Consider the following 20,376-nt stretch of genomic DNA (forward strand, 5'->3'; position numbering starts at 1 on the left):
CTACCTTATATGCCATCCTAGAGCCTTCATCCAGTAGCTGATGGAAGCAGAAGCAGACACCCACAGATAAACACTGAGCTGAACTCCTGGAATCCAGTTGCAGAGATGGAGGAGTGATGAGAAAAGGGGTCAAGACCAGGCTGGAGAAACCCACAGAATCAGCTGACCTGAACAAGGGGGAGCTCATGGACACCAGTCTGATAGCTGGGAAACCAGCATAGGACCAACCCAGATTCCCTGAATGTGGGTGTTAGTTAGGAGGACTGAGCAGTCTATGGGGCCTCTAATAATGGATCAGTATTTATCCCTAGTATAGGAATGGACTTTAGAGCCCATTCTGCACAGAGGGATACTCTCTCAGCCTAGACACATGGGGGAGGGCCTAGGCCCTGCCCCAAATGATATGACAGACTTTGAAGACTCCCCATGGAAGGCCTCTCTCTCTCTCTCTCTCTCAGACACACACACACACACACACACACACACACACACACACACACACACACCAGGGAGCAGAAAGAGGATGGGATGGGGGTTGGTGGGGAGAACATGGGAGGATGGGAGGGTGAGGGAACTAGGATTGATATGTAAAACAAGCTTGTTTCAAATTTAAATTTTAAAAAGTCTTTTCTCCATTAGACCCCATGTCCACTTTCCCTCTTAGTGTTGGATTAAACTGTGAAGATCTTATTTATGTGTGCTGCCACCATTTCTATGAGTTTATTCTTAAACAAACTCATCCCTGTCATTTAGACACTTCTGCCAAGAGCTGAGGAGCCACCTCTGGCAGCCAGTCCTCTAATCTTCATCACAACAACCCTTGTTTGCAGGTATTTGCCAACCTGCCCTGACTCCCTGGAGTAGCTCAGAATGAGTAAAGAGGTCAGCAATAGAAGTCCCATCCAATAAGCTCCAAAACCCCTTAAGTTGAAAATGAAATACAGGTCAGTTGTAGTGGCGTACTCTTGTAATCCCAATGCGTGTGGGGTAGACACAAGGTCATTCTTACCTACAGTCTGGGCTGCACAAGAGGGAGATGGAAGGGGGAGGGGAGGAGAAGATAAAAGGGGGGAGGAGAAAAGAGAGAGGAAAGGGAAGGGACTGAAAGGGAAATGAAGGGAAGAGAAAATAAAAGAAGCACAGAGGCCATGCTACTTTGAGGTTGGCATATGCCCATCTAGCTAGTCATGATCTAGCTGTGTGGCTTTTGTCAAGTCATTTCACCTCTCTGGTCATTGGCTTCTTTATCCATCAAATCATGAGTAGATCCAGATCACCCCTGACCCTTCAAACACTGAAGTTCTATTTTCTCAGAGCCTACTAAAGAAACAATCGTCTTGATCAAGCTTACTCCCATCAGTGCTTTTGTCCAATCATTAACCAGAGGATGAGCTATTGCTGCAACCTAACAGCAAAGTTCACTTAGAGGGAAAAGAAGAGTGTTGGAGGATAGTGGGCATTGTTGGACATCTCCAGAGACCTAACCCTGAGTTGGCCTTAGCTTGGTGGCAACAGGAAATCTAAGTGATCCTCACAGACACAGCATTCATTTTGGAACATACACCTTTGGTGAGTACAAAACTGTCATCTGGCCATAGCCAAGATGACCCTACCTTTTGAAATTGAGTTTTTTTTTTTGTTTGTTTGTTTGTTTACTTACAAAGTTCAGCTTAATCACTTGCTTTTCTCTCTTCCTTGTGTAATCTTATGGGATGTGGCATCATCACGAAGCCATAAGTTATTCATGGAACTCTTGGGAAAAAAAAAACAGTCATTGATGGAATAGGAGAAGGTTTTACATGAGATGTAAAGGAAAAGCATATTTACACATGGCTTGTAGCTACATTGACCATTCATTCCCACAGTTGCAGTCTGACTCTGTTGCATGCTCCTGGTTTCTCATGTTTGGCTCAGTGGAGAGAGCTATGCCCTTTGTCACTGCAATGTGTTTTCTCAGAAGTCCCAGAAAGACACCATCATCTTGGTGATCCTAGGATGGTTGAAGCTTTTGTTTCCTGTTTAAAGAAACTCAGAAAGCTTCCTCTTTGGCCAAACATTTCCTTTTTTCAATAAGCTCATCTGTGCTGACTCCTGAGTGTTAATTAAACTCCCTTTACAAAGCATAAAGACTTTCCTACTAAAACCCATACATGAAAACACAAATAGCCCCAGCTGCAGTTAGCCACAAAACAAACTCTCATAAAGGAGGTCCTTAATAAGTTGATTGAACTAAATTATTTCTAAGGTGGTAGCAGCTAGGTGTGATGAGGTTTCTAATAAGCAGGCAAAATTATCTTTTTCTAAAGCTTGTTCAGTGACATAGGCATGACATACTGAGCTTCCCAGGAACAGCATAGAGAGTTTGTGTTCTCTCAAAAACTGTAGCCTTCCCAGCACCACACTGGGCTGCTAAAGATACATATTGATAGTAACTTTGCTTATCCTTGTATCTGGCCATGTATGCAGTGAAAGACACATTAAAACTATTTCAGAGAAGTAAATATAAGTGCTTTGTCCTAAGTCCAGCAGCAAGAAAGTTCCAGAACGGGGATTTCCTCTCGATTCTGAGTTTAAATTGCTCTTAAAGACATCCTACAGCGTTTGTAATTGAGTTTTGACCAGGCAAAGTAAGGAAAAGAAATTCCCCATGCTGGGGTTCTGTTGTTGGAGGAATGGGCTGTGTTGATTCCTATGGGAACTGGTAGACAAGTAGCAAAAAACGAGAGTAGTTTCCAAGCAGAACTCATGAGAGAGGCAGTCCTAGAGGTCAGCTTTGAAAGTTCTCCCTGTCATGGTAGGAGAGATAGCTCAGTGGTCAAGAGCACTTGCAGATCCTCCAGGATCAATTCCCATCACCCACATGGTGCCTCACAACTTTCTGTAATTCCAGTACTAGGGTATCTAACACCTTCATACAGACATACGTGCAGGCAAAACACCAATGCAAATAAAATAAAAATAAATCATAAATCAAAAAGGAAGTTCCCCTGTTAGCCATGAAGAATGTCTGACCAAAGATGATTTGCATAGGGTCGGCCTTTATGCACTGTCTTCCTCCTCTTCTTCTCTTGGATTGAAAATAGTTACAGACTCTTTGAGATGTTACCAATGACATTCACTCCCTGCAAAACTCGAGCAATTTCAGTGACTATGCTTTGAACCCTAAGTTCTATGGTACAGCAAATTCATAAATGGTCCTCAAGATCGTTGCCTTTTCCTCTTGGTGTGACTTGTATTATCTACCCACTTCACTACAAGCCCAGAAAAGCAGTCCTTTCTCTATTTTCCATAATAAATCTGTTTATGGGTTGGGGATGTGGCTCAATTGATTAGATGCTTCCTAGCATACATAAGGCCTTGGGTTTTATTTCCAGCAATACATAAACTAGGCATGATGGGTGATGCATGCCTATAATCACAGCACTCAAGAAGTGGAAGCTGGAGGATCAGAATTCAGGACATTCTTGGTTATATAGCAAGCTCAAGGCCAAGTTGGATGCTATATTAGATGCTATTTCAAAGAAAATCTATTTGTGCTGAAGTTTTCTAAGTTTTCAGAAATTCAGCGATGACTGTCTAGTGACAGTCTGGGGAGTGATTATACAGAGCACAACCTAGCATAGCTAATTAGTTCACCCCTTGTAGCTCTACAATTCTACCCCTTCTATTCCCCTCACTCTTGTTACAATGAACATGTTTTCTCTCTGTTAAGACACAGCTAGACTCCACACATGGAGTCTCAACTACTATGGCAGATAGACCTGTCAAGGGCTTGTCCCCACATCAAGGGGGAGGGGGATCTCCTCAGAAAGTGTTTTCTGATCAGTTACTAAGACTATAGAAATTTTCTCCTTTCTTCCCATTCAAAGTGAAACCAAAGCACCAACCATGGCTTACTGTCTGCAGTATTTCTTTGGCAAAATGGAAACATGGCCTAGAAAGACAGCTGAATAATTATAGTGTTTGCTGTATAGTTATGAGGACATGAGTCTAGAACTCAATTTTGTAATCCCAGAGCTGGAAATACAGAACAAGTGGATCCCTGAGGCTCACTGGCCAGCCAGCCTTACCAAATTGGCTATTTCTAGGCCAATCAATAACCCTATTTCAAAAAGAAACCAAGGTAGACAGTTCCTGAGGAATAGCAGCTCAGGTTGACCTCTAGCATCTGTGTGCACAAACAATCACCAAATATGTTTGCACACATATGAACATACATATAAGTGTGCATACATATGACAGAAGGCCAGACAGATGGATGGGTAGATGTAACACAAAAAATAAAATACCGAGAGACAGATATTCTGGTTCAAGCTTCAAGCTCAAGCAAAGCATCTCAGCCAGTAGATCTTACCTCCACAAGCTGAAATTGCAATCCTGTCTCCAAAAATCCTCAGAGGCAAAATCTCTGAGTTCCTGTCTCCTCCTCCTTATATTCCTTCCTCTGCCCAGCCATATCCTCCTCTCCACCTCCCTAGTCCTGGGATTAAAGGCATGTAATCCCAAGTGCTAGGATCAAAGTTGTGAGCTATGTTACTCTTCACTCTTGTGTAGGCTAAGGTGGTCTTGAACTCAGAGAGATCCATCTGCCTGTCTCCTGAGTCCTAGGATTAAAGGTGTGTGCCACCACTGCCTAGCTTCTACAGCTAACTAGTGTGGCTGGCTTTGCTTTCTGATGCTTCAGGCAATCTGGTAATCTATCAAATCATAAATAATATATCACCACAGTTGGGTGGGTGGGTGGATGGATGGACAGATAAAAAGTAAACTGAAAGAGCTATAGAGGATATTTCAGTCTGCCCCAAGAGGTATCCCTCCTTCCTAATTCCCAAATTCCTCAATAATTCTTCTGTTCAGGGAGTAGATCTCCTTATCTTTCAGGTAAGGAAACATCCAGGAGTCTAATTCTATTCTACATGGGGTCTTTTAATAAACAATTTTTGAGTCAGGAACCTTCATGCCTGAGTTTGAATAACAAATTCTTTTTAAAACTTCTTAGCTATAAAATCCAAAGTGAGGTGGCATCTCTATGTCTCAATCTCTTTATCTGTAAAATATGTTTCTTGGGAATGGGTGCTGGGGGTCAAACCAGATCCTCATATGTGCCAGCCAAGTACTGTCACTGAGTGACACACTCAAACTTTTTATCAATATAAGGGAGTAATACCAGTTTTGGCTTCATAGTGTTGTCATGGAGATGAAAGGAGGTGATCTACGAAAAACATTTTGAGACCATGGTACACAATCCAATGTGTTCACATCAGTATCATGTGATCTGTGACCGCTATAATAGATAACAGCAGTGTGTCTGAGCTAGACATTGGATCACCATGCTCAAGAACACCTTGAAAAGTAGCATACCTTGAAATACGGAATACCATCTTTCCAGGGTGTATAGTCAGTCAAAAGGTAAGAGGGCATAGAGGGGACTGAAAAAGAAAAAGCCATTCACAGAAAAAAAAAATAAGTAGAGCTTCCTATTTTGACTGTCACGAAGAAGAAGAAGGAGGAGAAAGAGAATGAGGAGGAGGAGAAGGAGAAAGAGGAGAAGGAGGAGGAGGAGAGAGAAGAAGAAGAAGAAGAAGAAGAAGAAGAAGAAGAAGAAGAAGAAGAAGAAGAAGAAGAAGAAGAGAAGATTCCATGGCAGAGAGGAGAGGTAGGCTCATCTAGATTGGCAAGAGCAAAAAGTAATTAAGCCTTCTCCTTTGTATGAAGTCTGGGACCAAAGCCAAGATGTGATACTGTAGTAAGATCTCTTCTCACCTCAATCAAGCCAGTCAAGAGGAGCCCCTCATGGCCTTACCCTAAGCGTGTCTCCTAGGTGGTGCTAGAGCTTGTCAAGTTGACAATTGATATTCACCACCACAGCTGAGTATTGATATGGATTCTGAAGCCCAATTTATCCGCATCTGAGATCTGCAGGCTTGTCACACTGTTCTCTAAGCCAGCACGAGAATTTCACCAATGTTGTCCAACAGCTGTGGTCAAGAATTAGCCCAGGGCACTAAGAGACAACCTCAGAAATAATTAGCAGAAAAGTCTTTTTTTTCAGACTGAGGATATAGATTCTACACAGGATGTAGTGATCTACCATTCATAACTCCTTCCGGAAAGGAGTACACAGCTGACATTGCTGATAGCAAACAGTTTGAACTTGGCCTTATCACCTGCAGACAGGGCCTTGCCCAGAATGGAGCCATTCCATACAGGCCTTGGCCACTGGGGCCCACTGGGAGACAACCCTAATGATGATGGTGTCTCAGCTCCCTCCTCTGTCCAGTCTTGCTTCCTTTCCTTCCTCCAGGCATCCACCCCTAATGCCAGACCCTGCTCACAACAAGCTTTGGTATTGTCATTGTTCCCATCTCAGTACAACATAACCCCCCCCCCAAAAGCCACATATGGTTACAAATGGTGTCCACTATGGTGGCAACCCTGGTGAAGGTGGTTTCATCAGCTTTCATCTCTAGGATGATTTTTTCAGGTTGATTTACACCGACAAGTGAAGTTGCCATCAGATGCCAAGACATGTATTCTTTGTGATTATTCTTTGCTGCCCTTTCCCCAGAATGACTCACCAAGAAGTACTGATTGGCAGATCTGAAAACACACAGCCATTGGCTTGTGTGACCTTACCTCTTGTTGTCTTCTGGAGAGAAAAAAATGTGTCTCCAGAAAAACTTATTGCCCTGGTGGCATTTCCCCACTGAGATTATAAACACGGCAGTTTAGATGTGAAATGACTACTCCGTCCTCAGGTGGCAGTACTGAGTAGTGCTTCTATCACCAAGATGCTGCCTTCTTACCTGCCTCATACCTGAATGGACTACAGGAGGTGAGGTCTAGAGCAGTGGTTCCCAAGCTTCCTAATGCTGAGACCCTTTAATACAGTTCCTCATGTTGTGGTGACCCCCATCCACCATAAAAATTATTTTTCACTGCTACTCCATAACTATAATTTTGCTATTGTTGTAAATCATAATGTAAATATCTTGATATGCAGGATATCTGATATGCACCCTCTCTAAAAGGCTTGTTCAACAATTCACACACACACACACACACACACACACACACACACACACACACACACGCAAAGGGGTTGCAACCCACAGGAAGTGGATCTTTGGGAACTTAACTTTAAAAGGTGTATCTTGTCCCCATCTCCCTCTTTCCTCCCTTCTCTCCCTCCCTCCACCCCTCCAGTACACCACTAAGGAGCCAGTTTGCTCTAACACATGCCCCTTAACGTGATGCTCCGCCCTGCCACGCAAGCCCCACAAGCAAGGGAAGTGAATGACTATGGACTGAAGCCTCTGAAATTGAGACAGAATAAATCTTTCCTTTTGTATGCTCTTTTCTCAGTTACCTTGTCACAGTGACAAGTGACTGATACAGACATATTCTCAAGTTCCTTAGGAGCTTTGGCTTACTCTCTAGAGATAACTAAGGTTGTCCCTGACCTTCTGTAGAATGTTCCATCTGAAGATCCCAGAGTGCTTTCAGAAGTGCTCGAATTCACCAACATCTGCCAACTCCTACTTCCGTGATTAAAAGCCCAGAGCAGGGCTTTCTAGAAGCTGTCAAAACTATTACCCTTTCCCTCGGGAAGGATTCACCCCCCACCACCTCCTGCACATTGTATTCCTTTCTTCACTATTCCAGCTCACCCTGATTCTGTGGCTTATGGCCACAAGCTGCTGTAGACATGTGGCTGGCCTCCCCTCCCCTCTCCCCCTCCCTGCTGACTAACACCTGTCCTTTGCTTTCTTTGGTGTCAGAACTGCAGCCATTGTTTGCAGCTTCATTGACATTTCTTCCAAATTCCTGAAGCTGCTGGTGACTCATCCTCTGTTGTCACCAAGGATCATGGCTGTGCTGAACACAATGCTCCACACTAAGTTCGTATTAGCTGTTCTCTGACACCTTTCATCAAAGTGCTCTCAAGGCTGAATCTGATGACCCAGCGGCACACTTGATGGTCTCCTGTTTTATAACTGGCAGGGTCAAGTTAGTCAGCCTGCTTGGCCCCCTTAGAAGGGAGCCAGGCTCCTAAGTCACGGGGCATTTATTTGGGTAAGGGCTATCATGTCCATACATCCAGGCCTTCTCTAGAGGGTCTTGGCTGAACTTTCCCACCAGGGAGCTACTGGAACACATGGCCCTTCAGCACATCTTTCTTGCATCCTCCAGGGGTGTTTTCATTTTTCTGGAAAAGAACCGATCATTCCCTAGGATGAATCGGAACTCAGAACGCTGCTGCGAGACAAAGCTCACGGGTCCTCCTAGTACTGTTAAAGCTGTATAAAATAGAAACGTCCTAGAAATTGAATTCAATGTCCTAGCTTTGTGGCTGCTGTGGTTAATCTTCACTGCCAACTTGACTGGGTTTAGGGTCACCATTGAAACCCACCTCTGGATATTTGTATGAGGGTTTTCCCTGAGATGTTTGACAGAGGTGGGAATGCCTATCCTGCATGAGGGTGGCACCATGCCACAGACTGGGATCTCAGACTTAATACAGAGACAGAGAGCTGAGAATTAGCATTCATCTCTTTCTGCTTCCTGAATGCTGAGACAATGTCACCAGCTGCTTCAAGCTTCTGCCACATGCGTCCCCTTCCATGATGGGCTGTTCCCGCAAACTGTGAGCCAAATGAAACCTTTCCTTCCTCAAGCAGTGGTGGGATGCAGATAGGTTCCCTTCTTCCCATTTGTGTTAGTCAGCTTTCCCACACTGTGACAAATACCTGAAAAAAGCAACTTACACAGAAAAGTTTTGTTTGGGCTCACGGGTTTCAGAAGTTTCAGTCCACTGTCGCTTGTCTCGTTGCTTTGGTTTGTGGAGGCATAGGTCACCATGATAGGAATGCATGGCAAAGGATGACAGTCCACAGGTCTGGAATTATGTAGCTAGAGTCAAGTACAAATGTGGTCTTTGGGTGAGCCATGCACAAAAGTGTTGGTTTGGTGCCTATAGTACCTCTTTTCTCATAGCTTAAATATGCACCTCAAAATTGAGAGAAACCACACAAAAACATAGCTTCTGTTTCCTTCCAAAAATGACAAAAAAAAAAAAAAAGCATCTGGTTTTGGTGGGGTAGCATCCCAGAATCAGAATCAGAATCAATACCAGTAGCTATAGCCACGTAGAGAGGCACTAGCATTGGACAAGAGACACACAATCTCCACTTAGCCTCCTTTATTCCTTTTCAGGTATTGTCCTGGCCCCAAGGATATGCAAGCTTGAGTCCTTTGGACCAAGAAAAGAAAGGAGGAAAGGAGTGCCAAATAAGGGAAGGTTTCCTCATATATTAGTTCTGCTGCTTTAGGATAGTGTGAATATGGATTTTCAATGCTTTATTTGACAAAAGTTGACATATTGATGATTACAGGGTTAGAACAGGGCTCAACAACATCAATGCTCTCAATCCAACTCTCTATAATGTTGGTAGCTTTTTTCTCAACCGGCCAAAAAAAGTCTCCATAGCTCCAAACCCTGTATCTTTATAAAATGGCATACAAAAGAGAGAAAGGGAATTCTTCTTGCCAGGTGCCTTTCTCTGATCTGGAAGCAAACTTTTTCCAGAAGATTCTAGGAGACTTTGACTCAGGTCCTATTGGCCAGAATTAGACTTTATGGCTATCCCTAAACCAATAATTAGCAAATAAGAATCAGGTTGTCTTGTTTAAATGAAAACACACAAAGTCTAGCCCTTGGATCTGACAGATGGGTCTACCTTAGCATATGGCTATACATATAGTTCTGGTGAAAAGGAACATGGGGGATATGGCAGGTGATTGTGGCACCTGCCATTTGTGAAAGGTGTAGCCATATAGGGCGTCTTAACATTCTATGGCAGTTGAGGTGCTGGGAAAGTCTACAGAGTTAGAGACATGATGCAAATACAGAGTAAGGAATTCTTTGTCCTTTCTATATGACATTCTCTATGGACTGCTGGTAATATCACCATCTTTTAATGGGCTTGATCACTCTCCCTTTCATCCATAAGGTCTGATGCTTGCTTCAGACATTTGCCAGCCAATAGAAAGCAGCTCCCTGTTCTGACCCAGTTCTAGAACTTTCCATGTTTTCTTCCCCCTAAGGGGTGGAAGACATTGCCCTTTGGAGTAGGCCTGAGATCAGTGCTGTGATCAGAATGTCAGTTTGTCTGCTTAAAATGCCCCTCTGAAATTACTGAAGATGTGACAAAACAGGGGACTGAATCACTTATCAGGGCTCATTACCTGGCCCTGTATTATGCCTCAGCTCACTCACTCTCAAACAACCCAGTGCTGTGCACCCCAGGAAACAGTTGCCATCTAAAGCTGTACTACCTCAGGAATGTCACACATTCCTTTACTGAGTCACCCTGCTAAGACAGAAGGATCCAGAACAACTGGTGGCCATGCAAGGCCCTGGGATAGCACAAAGACTCAGTCTGAACCCCTTTCTTTACACTGAGCCAGACTGAAATGTTGCCCCATGAAGCTGTCCTTAGGGAACCCTCTAGGCTCTCTGGTTGCTATGCACCCACGTCAACAGCACATCCATCAAATTCCAAAAACTGAAAGAAAAAAAATGACTGCTTCCAGGCCTTGTGTCAGCACCATGCTCTCCAGCTTCCAGGATTCAAATCCTTCATCTCATCAAATCCTCTCTGTCATGAGGACCACAAATGACATTTAATCATAGTTCTTTACTTCCTACAATGCTAGGCACTTATATTCACGATCTTGATTTACACTCATAGACTCTATAAGTTAGGTCCCACACTATCTCTTTGTAAGCAAGGACTCAAAGACGATGCAGCTCACCCAAGGATGCCCAAGGCAACAATTAACCAAACCATGTTGTTAGTTCAGATCTGCTCAGCACAAAATCGGAACTTTAAGTAATTACTACATTCTTCCCAGTCTAGGAAGATCCCAAATAAAGGGTTCTTGAAATCCTGGTGACAAACGACTGGCATTGTGTCATTACAGCGACTAGTCTCTCTGGCTGAGCATGTGGCTGTGTAGGTAAACTGCTATGGAATATACCTTTACACCGTGTGCATATATATCACTGTGATTGGCTTAATAAAGAAGCTGACTGGCCAATAATTGAACAAAAATAAGGTTAGGTGGGAGAGCCAAACTAGGAGAATACTGGGAGGAAGAAGGGCAGAGTCTGGAGTCACCAGCCGGATGCAGAGGGAGGAGGAGATGAATGTGCCATGCTAATAAATGTACTGCCATGTGACAGAGTGTAAATAAGAAATATGAGTTAACTTAAAGTGTAAGAGCTAGTTAGGAATAAACTTGAGCTATCGGATGAGGATTTATAATTAATATGAAGCCTCTATGTCAGTTATTTGAGAGCTGACAGGTGGGAGAGAAATTTCTGCCAACAGTAAGTAGCCTGCTTGCCCACCCAGCATAAACAAAGATCTGGTATGGTCTCCAGGGCTACATAAACTGGACATGGCGAAACATGACTGTAACCCCAGCACTCAGAAGGTGGAGACTGAAGATCAGAAGTTCTAGATCGTGCTCAACTACATAGTTTCAGCTTCAGCTGCATAGCAATTCTGAGGCCAGCCTGGGCTACACGATATCATGTCTCAAAAAAATATATTCTTCTAAATAAAAAAAAAAAAACACTGATATTTCTGAAAAGATAGCTATGCTTTGTCTCTTGATTCTCTCCTTTGCCTGGATCTTCACTAACTTCACTGGCCCTCTTTGCTTTCTGACCTCCCCTGGGAACAACCTTAAGACACATGGGGTAAATTGTGTGTCTGGCAACACAGGTAAGTGCCTTTAGCTATCTTCAGCTGAGATAACCAGAATTCTATGGCTTCATTAGGTCCCAAAACCAAAAGAGGAAACTACCAGGCAAGACCAAATGCCAGGCTGACCTCTAGGTCAGGGCCATCAGGCTCAGAGTGACCCACTGGAATCAAGAGTCCACAGTAAGTAGTCGAGTGTTGCCTAAGCCATGTTCATGACCAGCAGCCAAGGTCATGGTCCAGGGTCACAGCTTGAGGTATGCAGAGCAGCTGGTGTCCAAACTAAGAGCTTCCTGTCTCAGCTCTGATCACAGTTCATGGTACACTTGAACCAACTGAGAGCAATGGGCTTGGGGGAACACTCACATTTGGAGAAGCTTTTTCTCATTGACATGACGGTGTACAGAGAACTTAAGTAAGCAGCTTAGAGAAGGGAAGGTCCATGGGGGCCCACGATTTGAGAGTATAGTCCATCATGGTTGGGGAGGCAAGGTAGCAGGAGCTTGAAGTACCTAGCCACATTACAACCACAGTGGAGAAGCAGAGAGAGGTGAACTCTGGTGCTCATCTCTCTTTCAATCCTGGATCCCACTCCATGGAATGGGGGCTACCACCCCATCTAGAAACTCCTTCATAAACTTGCCTCAGAAGTCTGTCCCTTGGATGAATCTGTATCGTGTAAAGTTGACTATATTAACTCTCACAGGGACCAAAAGGCCAAACAGACCCCAATCAACTCAACCAAAGTGTTACTAGACAACAGTGACAACTCACTCCTCTTAGGTGGCATATGGCATAGTAAACTACCTTGCTGGCACCACCCTCTCTAATCTTTCACGAGGTCCTCAAAAAGCAGTAGGAACCCATGTGTCTCCACTTTCTAGATGTCTAGAATGAGACTTGAAAGGTGGTCTGCCAAAGGTTTTCTGGCAGAAGTGGCAGGGTTATAGCCCCAAGATGTCTGGCTCCTGGGAGAATACTCTGTACTCTGTAGCATGTACCCCACCCACCTAAGAGCTGGAGCTATGGGGTCTTCATATGCATCCCTTCCTCAGCTGTCCTCTTGGGCACTGCCTCTTTGTCAGGAAGAGTCCTAGGAACATTGACAGCCATAATTCATGAGGCTCAGAGCCTGTGCAAGGAGCTTGGTGCTCAACAAACCTTCCAATGCCTAGTTTTCTAGTGTCCTTCAACACCCGACAAAGGGATGGAGTTATCTCAGCCAGCAAAGTGCTTGCCTTAAAAGCACAAAAATCTGAGTTCAAGCTCCAGAATCCACATAAAAGAAAAGCTGGGCATGGTGGCACATATTTGTGATTCCAGCCCTGGGGAGGAGCACATGCTGACCAGCTAGCCTGGCCTACTTGGCAAGTTCCAAACCAATGGAAGGCCCTGTCTCAATAAATAAATAAATAAATAAATAAATAAATAAATAAATAAATAAAGTGAATGGTGCCTGAGAGTGATGGGCATCATTGTCCTCTGGCCTCTGCCCACCCATACACATACACAGATATGCATGCATACCCACATGCACACACATACCCTACAACACAGCAGAGGCATCTCCCCCTCAGGAAAGGACAGGCCCCTGGGTGCATATTTACCATGTCATGTGTTCTATTTACTACAGAAGCATGACAGGGGTAGGGGCATCTGGATGTAGGCTTAGACTATGTTGTTTTGAATCAAAACAGCATCCTTCATTATCAGTGGTCTCTGTCAGCCTAGAGAGATTCTATTTGTTTGGGGTTGGGAAGATTTGCTCAGATTAGCATAGGGATTGCCTAGATACTGGGGATAGGGATTCAGCAGCTGCTGAAGGAGCAGCTGGAACAGCCCAGGAGTGACACAGCACTTCTCCAAGCTCCAGCTTCTAGAGCAACAGGCGCCTGCCTGGAAGACAGTGTGGCAGTGGGAATGACATCTTTTGGTTATCTGATCACTCTTCATCGGTGGTACTCCTTGGGAATGACTTCAGCCTCCCTCTTGAGCAGTCAGAGCTATAAATAAAGATTCCCCAGAGAGGCTGAATCCTGCCCTTCATCCTGGCTGCCTCTGTGACTCATCCCACAAGCCAGTGCTGCATCCATCTCCCTGATTATGAGGGGAGAATGAGTCTAGGCAGGTCTGGAGGTCAGAGGCACACATCATGTCCATTCTCACTGCATACTATGAGTATCCACTTAGGAGCAGGCCACATGAGCTCATGCGTGTGTCTGTGTGTACACCTATGTTTTCTATGATACAAGTTGTTTAATTTTAAGGAAGCACCTCTCACACAGATCCAGGATGGCAGCTGTTCCATTAAGACTCCCTATTATATCACAGTACCTTCTCTCCAGAACTGCCCAGAACTATACCATGTTGAGCAAGGTGACACATTCTCTTGAATCTCTGTGGTCTACTGTTGCTTAAGGCAAAGAAGATCCGTGAGTTGCAGCAGAGCTTGAGAAAGCAACACTTCATGAAAAGCAGAGCATCTTCTGAAAGAGAAGAACAAGGAAGGAATTGGTTCCTAAGGCATCCTTCCTCCAGATGCCCAACTCCAGCCTGTGTCTTATCCCAACACCTGTAGATGGCAAACCCACCCCATAGAAGCTAAACAACCTTCTGAAAATCACTCAAGCTGTGAGAGTTCACAGTGAGCTCTCCATTCAGGAATTTGGGGCAGAGTCACAGTAACTTTCTCATCTCAATGTTCATCAGATGTTTTATGTGCCCCCTCAGACTCATGCACACCAGTCATTCTAGTCCTGGGTAGAAAAAAAAAACATAGCACTCAAGGCTAGCTGCTGACATTAGCCAGCTTCCTGATACTGCAATCTCTGATTACTTGTGAAGCATAGGGGTCGATTTCACTCACAGGTTCAGAGAGCATGACACCTAAGGTGGCTCAGTTCTGGCTAGTGGGGTATCAACTTGGTCTTTTAGTGGAGGGCAATAGAGCTCACACATACAGAAGCAAGAAAAAGAGAAGAGGATAGCAGGCTCCTCCTGAAATTTGGCTGAATGCAATGAGTGTCCCCACAAAGAGTGTTCTCACTCTTAAGTGACTTCCTCCAAGCCCCGCCTGTTAAAGGCGCCATATCTACCACACTAGAAAGACACAAGCCTTCCATTCAGGAATCTAGAGGGAGTAGTCAAACAATACCCAAACTATGCCACTCCTCTATCTTTACCCATTGCCAAACTCCTGCAAGTGCTGACTGTCAGTCTCCCCCCTTTTCATCTCTACTCATAAGCTTTCTTGTGCCCTCTGGCAAGAGAGAAACCAACCCTAATTCTTTCTCCTTATCATTACCTTTCAAATAGCCAGTGACCGCCACTGTGCTGTTTCCTCACTGAACCAGACTTTCACCCATTTCACACTTGAAAAATTTTCAAATCCCTAAATGTATTTGCTCATCACTGTATCCTTTGGGCTGGTACCCACAGTCTGTCCAGTTTGGGTTAGATAAATGCCAGCTGAAAGGATGAAGACAAGAGTGAGCCCTTTCAGTGGCTGATGGTGCCATGACTTACTAGTTGAAGTTTTTTGTCTACATTAAGGATTGGCTGGTTGCCAGAAGGAAAAAAATTTCTGTCCTGGCTTCTACAGAAAAAAGTTCAGGTTTGATGGAAGAACGTCTCAAGCTGAAAAGAAAGCTCTGAGGAGGAAGATCTCAGGGTCTTGTAGAATGAGATAAGTATAGGAAACGATCTCCTTCTTCCTTGCTACCTCCTCATCCCCTTCCCCATTCCTACTCTATGCCACTAACTCTCTGTGTTCGCCTCTGAGCATGCTGCTCTCCTCTGTGGCTCATTGTCCAACATGGCAGCTATCCAAGAGCCATATCTCCACACGGCTTCGTGTTCACCCTGATCTAAGGCTCCTCATCCCAGGCAGGAGAAACTAATTTTGTGGCCAGACTACTCCTAGACAAGTGAGGTGAAGAGGAACAACCTAAAAAAAATAAAAAAACTGTGACTACTATGACTGCACCTTGCCCCTTGTTAGCAAGGATTGAAGGATTGTTGTGATTGTTGTGTTGCAGGAGAAGGAAGGTTTGGGGGGAGTTGTATGGCAGAAGAGATACATCTTCAGAAATTACTTTTCTTTTAAGCCAGTCTCACAACATCATCCAGGTTGGTCCCTAACTCAGGAACCGCCTGTCTGAGTCTCATGTGTGCAGGGATTTCAGGTGTGGTACCCCGCGTTTGGGTCTTGCATATATTGCTTTTAGTTCTAGTATTGTAAATGGTTCAGGGAAATTATTGTAGCTGGATCTTAAGATGATCTCAAAGGAGCATTTGCCTTTAGCACATCCAGACATAAATTATGGAGACTAAGTACTGCCCAAACCTCTTGTGTTTCTCAAATTTAGACATTAGGGCTACATAGCCCTGGGAAGCTTTCCTGGTGGCTGGAGGTATCCTGGAGAATCCCCCAGGATCCCCTTTCCCAGGACTATGTTCTTCTGTGTTTGTTTATAGCCCTTTAGCATTTTGTCAATGGTCCTAATGATCTCCAGAAACAGAAGATCCAATCATCAATCCCTGAACACAAAACCCACCCAAACCCTTCTTTCCTAGATTTATAAACTGTGTGGGTGCACTTACTCAGCCCACTTATTGTGGGCATCAAAGAAATTAATGAAATTATAAACTGGACAGTACCTTAGATATTGCTAACCATGCTGTCAACAAAACACCAAAAGCTTCCTTAGACTTTTGGAATCTCACCGAAGTACCTCCAGGACCAAACGTTAAGGAAATAGGAATCGGTGGGTATGCAGGTTTCCACCCTAGAGCATCCTTCCTGCTGGCTGTCCCATTGTTATTTCTGCACCTTTTGTTGCTATGTGTGCTTTTGCTATTTTATAGGGCAAGGAATCTGACTTGAAAGAAATGAAGGAACAGCATAATCACACAGCTAGCGAGGCCCTGGGTGGTATTGCTTCCCAGCTGTGCCAGCTCCCAAAGCCCTCTTTACGCTAGCACGGGTCATATTGAGACAAGAAAGAGAACAGTGATTTTTTGACAAGGACAAGTGTCATGACAGCTAGCCATCTGTGCCTTCCACCTGCAGCGAGGCACAAGGCATTTACTACTGATATTTCCATGGCTCAATAGTCTAAGCATACAGCTATATGCTTGGCAGTGTCCATGCTGCTGAACAGTGAGGAATTGGCAGCTGTAAGTCTCCATCTCCCTACACTGTCAAGCTTGTTCCTTGAGGATATGTTTACCTTGCAATTACTAGCTAATTGGTAAAAGAGAACAGAATGATTTCATTGCAATGAACCAATCTTAACTCTAACCAGGAGATAAAGGAGAAGGCGGAAAAACAGGCACACTGACTAAGAGGAAGTGTCAAGTAGCTCTCCAAGTTGACAGTGTCAAGGCCCCATAGCTAGAATGAGTGATGATGAATCAACATTGCAGAGAAATGGCCACTTCCTTAGTGAACACATAGTCTGTCCAACCACTGTTGGTTTTAGGTTCTCTGGGCCACCTTGTTTATTGACACTCTTCCTTTTTTTTTAATGCTTTTTCAAGACATGGTTTCTCTGTGTGACAACCCTGGCTATCCTGGAACTTGCTTTGCAGACCAGATCTGCCTGCCTCTGCCTGCCTCTGCCTGCCTCTGCCTGCCTCTGCCTCTCAAGTACTGGGATTAAAGGCATGCAGCACCACTGCCCAGTAATTGTCACTCTTGAGGCAAGTCTTGAGTGCCATGACTCTATAAAAGCCTGTCTGATGAGTGGCTTCTCTTCCAATCTCACCTATGTCTTCTCACACCTCTACTTCCAGCATCTCAAGACCCAAGTCCTATCAGCACCCGCCCCAGCAATGTTCCTTTGTATTATCAGGGTCTTGCCCACTGGTGTTGGGATTCTTATATTTGACTACACGTTCAATTTCTTACCATGACTTCTTTTTCTTGGAACTATGGCAGAGTATCTCTGGGGTTTGGAATAGAAGGCAAGAGACAGAAAGTGTAGCCTACAAAATTATCACTCCTCTGATAAGTCATCCAAGAATTGGACTGAATTTAGGCAATCCTTACGGCCATCATGGTTGAAGAATTTCAGCTAGAGCAAACATTCAGCTCCAATATATTCCCTTCCCAGTTCTCCTAGAAGGCCCATGGGGACATCATACAAACAGAACCTCTGTCTCAGAGTCCCTGCAGTGGGACATGAATTAGGCACACTCAGTGGACTTAGTGGCAAAGTCATTCAAACGCATAATCTCCAAAGTCACTCCTTGTTTTAAAGGCCCATGATTCTCTGACAAGGCGAGTGGAATATATTTCCAAAAAAGATGAATGTCTTACTCAATGACCTATAAACTCACTCAGCCAGATTCCCGAGACTTCCTGGCTGATTCTGGAAGACGATTCCTATGCCGAATTTCTGCCATTTGCCTGGAAGTTTATGACATCAGAGAGCAGGGGTCTGACCTGACCCTTTGAGAGAAAAATGTTAACTCAACAATGAGGAAATACACTTACATCTCCCCTCAAAGTCAAGCATCCCTTTCTGGGTGCCTCCAGCCAGTTGAACAGCAAATGATGGGGTTCTCTTATTTGACTGAGCTGGCTGCAACAGACAGAAGTGGTCTGAACCATCTGCTCACCAAACAGCTTTCCCTGTGGCCAAAAGCCAATGGCAAATTAAAAGAATAAAAATCAATTCAATTATCAGTTATATCTCAGGGTGGGGTACCAAAAACAAATTGGTTGTCCGTGCAACTGAGGAGTACTTATCCAACCCTCAAATGGCATGCTATTATTTTTTGGTGGCTTTTATTCAAAAATGGGAATGGTTTTTCATCAAGTCATCCACATTGATCCTTCTTCAAAATACAAAAAGTAATTTTTAAAAAGAAAGAAATGTGTTAACCATACAATCTGTGTCCACAGAACACAGAGGAGCTAGCTCAGTAAGCTACAAATGTTCAAATACATGCTTTTGCAACCAGAACAATTTGGGGGTCTGTTTGCCGTCTTGGGAGGAGGACAGATTTGCAGCTTAAGGTGGGAAAAGATGCTTTGTCACATAGCCAAGTGAATGGTACCATCAACTCAGTTACACAAGACACTGGTGTGAGTGACAGATGTTGGAATCTTAAAATTAATTCCCTTTCTTGAGTACTTGGCTATTCCACATGAGGTATTTCTAAGGGGATAAGAAACTTGGAAGCAAAAGTGGTACATTTTGAGTCTTTTCTCATCAGAAGAGGCAGGGACCAAAATTAACCCAGCCCACACTGAGAACTCTGAGTAAGATCCGAATCACGGACTTTTGAAAGTGAAAAGAGACTGAAAGGCAAGCCATCTGTGATAGCTAGTGTTAAGCATCAATTTGATAAAATCTAGAATTACCTGGGTGCTGAGCCGTCTAAGCATATTTAAGAGGGATTACCATTATTGTGCTAACGGAGATGGGAAGGCATATCTATTGTGTGTGGCACCGTCCCTTAAGACTTGTATACGAATAGAGAAAGCAAGTTGCACACTGTTCACTGTTCTGTTCTGATTAGAAATGCCATGTGACCAGTCCCATCAATACCCTGCTGCTGTGATTTTCCCTGCTATGATGGGACTATAACCTGAAAGTAGAAGCCAAATCAAACTGTTCTCACTAAGCTGATACTTTTCAGAGTGTTTTATCAAAGCAACAGGAAATGAAACTAAGAGACAGTTCAATGCAGAAACTGATCATTATAACAATAATAATAAAATAGTAGTCAGGAATGTAATCCCGGATGTATTTCAGCACTAGAGAGAATGAGAAAGGAGGAATTGTGTGAGTTTGAGGCTAGCCTGGACTACAAAGCAAGTATTATACCAGATTGGGCTACTCTGTGAGAGCTTGAGTAAAAATATAATTAATAATAATAATAATACAAACATTTTTATTGAAAATAGCATGCATTTGATCTGAAGTATCTCTACCACAAAAAAACATGTTCTCAATCCTTTCACAAGGAAAAATAATCAGAAGCTGGGTAATCTCGAAACTTGGAAGGTGTTACTTCTCCAAAACACCAATGCTATCAAAGACAGACTAAAGAATTGATTCTGATTAACACTTATGAAAGAGACATGGCATTTGCCAAAACCATTTGATCTCATGGAAGGGAAAGGTGAATATAAGAAAACAACTAAGGTAGTGTAAATACAGGCAACGTGCATGTATTTACTAGTGATCATGCATCTGATGTTCTTAAATTTTAAATCAGGTTTAAAGGGACATATACAAGTTTTTATTAAATACATGAAGTAAGATATTGGCCAATAGGAATATCACATCTTCAACGAATATATAGATCAGAAAACAAAGTGACATGTATAAAGAGAAATTAAGAAGAGAGGGAAGGAGAAAAGGGAACGATGGGAGAGAGGAATGCAGAGAGCAAGCTAGCCTGGATAAAGAGCATGTGAGGTTATCTGTATGGCTCAAAAAATGTATCAAAATGAAAGAGAAAGAGAATCTCATCATCATAGTGTATACTTAAGGGGTTCATGAAGAAGTGCTAAATTTGGAAACACTTAGTGGTTTCTAGTTCTGAATATCTCTGTACGGTTCTTGAAGATTGAGGGCAAGTGCCA

General features: G+C 43.7%; 1 protein-coding gene across 1 annotated transcript in view; it reads left to right on the plus strand.

Moving 5' to 3' along the window:
* Window positions 1–1,480: 1,480 nt before the first annotated feature.
* Window positions 1,481–20,376, plus strand: part of Adra1b (adrenoceptor alpha 1B) — a 116,455-nt gene continuing 97,559 nt past the window's right edge. Inside the window, exon 1 of the mRNA XM_051180908.1 lies at window positions 1,481–1,569. The gene's annotated coding sequence lies outside the window, so the exon portion shown is untranslated. The remainder of the gene's footprint in view (window positions 1,570–20,376) is intronic.

Source organism: Phodopus roborovskii, unplaced genomic scaffold, assembly GCF_943737965.1.
Source record: "Phodopus roborovskii unplaced genomic scaffold, PHOROB, whole genome shotgun sequence".
In the NCBI taxonomy this organism is placed as follows: domain Eukaryota; kingdom Metazoa; phylum Chordata; class Mammalia; order Rodentia; family Cricetidae; genus Phodopus; species Phodopus roborovskii.